This window comes from Dysidea avara, chromosome 5 (assembly GCF_963678975.1).
Source record: "Dysidea avara chromosome 5, odDysAvar1.4, whole genome shotgun sequence".
NCBI lineage: Eukaryota > Metazoa > Porifera > Demospongiae > Dictyoceratida > Dysideidae > Dysidea > Dysidea avara.
This window is the reverse complement of record NC_089276.1, coordinates 15,219,691-15,223,956: the sequence shown is the minus strand read 5'-3', so window position 1 is coordinate 15,223,956 and position 4,266 is coordinate 15,219,691. Positions and strand designations below refer to the sequence as shown.

The following is a 4,266-nucleotide window of genomic DNA, read 5'->3' as shown; positions in this document are numbered from 1 at the left end:
TTAGCTTCCTGAGTAGGTTGAATCAAACTCTGATCACTCATATCATCATGATGTACCCTCTTGTTATGACGACAGTGAAGGACATATAACAAGCCACTATTAATCAGAAATGGTAAAGCATGGACAGCTCTAAGGCTGTTGCTAGGATAATCTCTTACAAGGCTGGCTTGTGATTCATTGTGTATACTGTTAAAATTCAGGATAACTTGGCACCCCTAGTCAACTAGGAGAATAAATAAAGGGGGGTGTCATGGCTGCACTCCAACAAGTGATGGATTGTTAAGGTGGCTCAGTACAGTTTTCATAATTAAGGCTTCCACAATGTTGTGTAAGACTATCACAACAGTAGTGAGGCTTATTATATTCATAGTTGTGGTTGACCACCAAATCCTGTCATGTGCAAATGAATAAGCTAATGTTGTATAATCACATATCACCAAATTATTCAACAAATAAAAATTGAAGATATCAATTTTTTGGCTTGCACACCTTACGATTGTCTGTCATTTCTGATGCTAACCCATACTGAAGTTAGACATTCAGCTCCTTTATTTATTCATTATTTACTCTTGATTCTAAGTAAGACCCCGAGATCGCCATTATTACAAACCTAGGCACAAAATTGGATAACTAGCCAATTTTTAAAGATACGACTGTCATATTTTGGATGGGGAAGCGGAATAAATAAGCTACATTTGTGCAGAAGCTAATTGCCTCCGCCTCATTATGATTTCTTTTAAAAATTGTTTCAAATCTTATTGTGATTAAGGTAGAACTAATGCATGAACTAAAGCACTGATAAGAAAAGTAGCTCTGCACAATGGTAAACAATCAGGTAAATAGTGTCTAACAACAAATCCAGCCACCAGACTTATTCTTTCTGAAGGACTAAATTTGAAACTCGGGTTACATGCATCCTTGAGGGTTCCTGTTTGTTGTAAAGTGTAGACAAGGATTTTTCTAGAAAATAATTTCAGAGGGGGAGGTGGGGGGCAAAGCAGGTCTTTCACAATTAGAGGAGCAAAGTTTGGAAGGGGGGGGCAAAGTCATTTTCAATGTGAAAATGCCCCCTTTGTCCCCCCCCCCCCCCCCCCCCCCCCTAGAAAAATCCCTGGTAGAGAACAACATGAGTAAGATTTGTGTCAGTATAAAGGTCACTGTGGTTATAAATTTCACCTACAAATTTTGTGGTGAAGCCATACGATATCTGTACTGTGCCACCTTAATGAAATAAATGAACCTTCCATGCAACCAGGAAGCCTTGTCAACAAAACAAAATTGTGGACAGGACTTTTCGACCATAATATTTATAGTGGCTGGCCTCATCAGCTGGTTCCACTTTCACAGAAAAGAAAAATGCAAAAATACAGATTTTCAGCCATTTAATTATACCCATGGTTTTTATAGTCATTTGCTCTATTTCTTCGTATAAAAGCCCAGGCCTTTATTTTCTTCAGAACCGGCCTTAAAACAAGTAGGAGCTTTATTCGAGACCAAGCGTCTATTTAGGAGAGATGCGAGTGACACCCGGCGTTGCCACCGCTCACATGATTACTCGTAGCACCTTCACCCAAAAAATGGCTACAAACTTAAGCTTAAATCAAAAGCTGCAGTAAGGGTAAGAACTAAAGTATTCTTAGTACACTCTAATAATTGCCCTGGCCTATATTTGAGACCAGGCATTTCCCACTGCACTGGACCCACCCCGGCTTCTTATAATCAAGACTCAAGTTTATTTGCATGCAGCTTTCATACGAGGAAATACGATAGTATTATGGTTAAACCATGATACAGATGGGTCTCCATTAAGTGAAACTAAACAACAGAGCAGTGTATAGCAGTCAGGTATACATACAACACACCTTAACATGCACATCATCGTCACATACTCATGTAATAACGTATGGCCTACCGTGATATAAGTAGAACACGAATGCAATTATACACAATATATTTACGTGGCGCTTAAAGTGCATCCAGCCTCCTCTGACCACAGCTGGAAGGAACAAGGCCATTAAACTCCAGATGCCCGGTGGTTTGTATCGCGAAATTAACCAAGTACCCTTTACTCCCGCTCTGCAATTGGCTTTTAACCTATATAACTCACTCAGGATAGCAATTTTGCCCAGTCTTTGCTCCATTGTGCATAATCGTTAAAAATGTCATTTTTTCGCATGGAGCCCATACATTTATGCCTCAGAAACATGGTGTCTAGTAACCGTTACTAAGGTAAAATGATGTAAACGGATACCCTCTATTGAATTGTATGCATTAAACTACATGATTTATTGATTTCACCATAAAACTTTTATAAAACAAAATTTACTGCCATGAAGCTTACACAAAGTATGATCTGAATATCCAGTGATCCCCAGCGAACCCCACCGTTTCTTAGGTTTGTATTTAGACTATTGAAGATCATGTGAAATACAATTATACACAATATATTTACTAAGGTTCTTAATATTTACATGGCACTTAAAGTACGTTCAAACTACTATGATCACTTGTATAGACTAGCCATTCGCCATGAAATTTGGCCAGATGACCTACAAAGACAGGTTCCCCTATATTACTTATAGTCAGAGTCAATTTTCTGTGTACAGCTGTAATATTGTAAATTAGCTTTACTGTATAGTAGTCCCTGATCATATAGCTCTGGTAAACAAAATGCCTGACACCTCCAATTACATGCATTGTCACTCAGTATTCAATACAATTAACACTTATGTGCAGCCATGGTACTTTATAGAAAAGTGTTAATATTGTAACCCATCAGTATTTAATTTTAAGAAGGCATTTTCAAATTTTTGGGAGAAAATTGACCACAAAGGCACTTTCTACACAGCAATACCAAATGGGCTATTCTGCCACTGCCCATGGTGAAATATGTTTCATTAGGTGAATCGCCTTCTTAAAATTATACAGTACACCACACTAGTTTCAACAGTGTCTATATAACTGGAGCACATCCACAGTGTCTAACTGGAGTACATCAACGGTTCACCAATGGTGTTAGACTTGCACACAGAATCAAGACACAATAATAAGCACAGCATTTTAAGGGTATTACACATATTAGTAGTGGCTTATATCACCAGGAAAAAGGTGACAAACATGCAGCTGGGTTTGCTGGAATCCATATAATTGATAAATATCAGTGAATGATAGATATTACCCTTAGTGTGAAGTTAGGCCATTGATACTTTTAACTGCAAGTGTCTGTTATGACTCTTGCTGTGAATAGCTGAATCGCATGTTATGGGTCTTGTGGCATTGATCATGAAAGATCTGGTATAACTATGACTATGAAACTGTTAATAGCTGCCTTCCTAACAGTATAAAAGCTCCTCCACCTTCCTTGGTGCTAATGCAGTACAAACGAGACAGCAATTTGAGACTCCAATACGTAATGGCAGAAAAGCAAGGCAGAATGGAAGGAAGGGTTCCAGCTAATCATTTAATAAATGGCAGAAATGTAATGCTCATGCCCGAAAGGGATGAGCACCAATTTGCTTTAGATTTAACAGGAATGCTTTTCAATAAGGAAGAATTGGCAAATGGTCTTTGCTTTGTGAACAAGCGTTCCACAAAGCCTCCATTGGATCAAACAAAGGTACACGTCACTTTACTACGTACATTTGTTTAAAACAATTATACCCGTGCTCCAGTTTGAGAGGATAGTAGGACTAGTTGCAGAGCGTTATCCCCATGCAGACATGAATGAAATAAAGAAGCGAATGAACCAGAAGTGCCGGGATGCTAGACCCAAGCCAGGGACTCAATCCCAGCAACCTGAAGGAGATGGTGATGACAACCAAAATGGAGTGAATGGGCCTGATCATTGCCACCATATCCATGAAGAAGATGACACATAATAATACCAGATCTACTTATTGTTCAGCTGACACTACTAACTAGATTCATTCTTTTTATGTACACCCTGTATATTTCAAATAATTATATTACATGTAGTTTGTAAGCTAAATTAAATTATTCGTGGGTAGGTGGTTGGCTACATACTACTTACAGCTACTCGTTATGAATGACAATTACAGCCTACTGAGAGGTGAAAACAGATATTAGGACTGAGGCTATACAGACTAAAAATTTTTTCTCAACATTGACTTTTAGGCGGCTTAAAGGATGTGACGCTGTATACCTGTGCTATGTTTCGAAAATCAGAGCAATTGAAGATAGCTATGTACAATACCTTGACTAATAACTATTTTATATAAGTTTAGTACCTTTAGAGCAACTTCACAA

The 4,266-nt window shown here is 38.3% G+C and overlaps 2 long non-coding RNA genes across 3 annotated transcripts in view; both read left to right on the top strand.

Moving 5' to 3' along the window:
- Positions 1 to 4,266, top strand: part of LOC136255670 (uncharacterized) — a 121,140-nt gene that overhangs the window by 74,090 nt on the left and 42,784 nt on the right. The gene's annotated exons all lie outside the window — the stretch shown is intronic.
- LOC136255979 (uncharacterized) lies at positions 2,124 to 3,982 on the top strand. The gene is made up of 2 exons (XR_010701253.1): positions 2,124 to 3,616; positions 3,672 to 3,982. It is a non-coding gene; the product is annotated as an uncharacterized lncRNA (long non-coding RNA).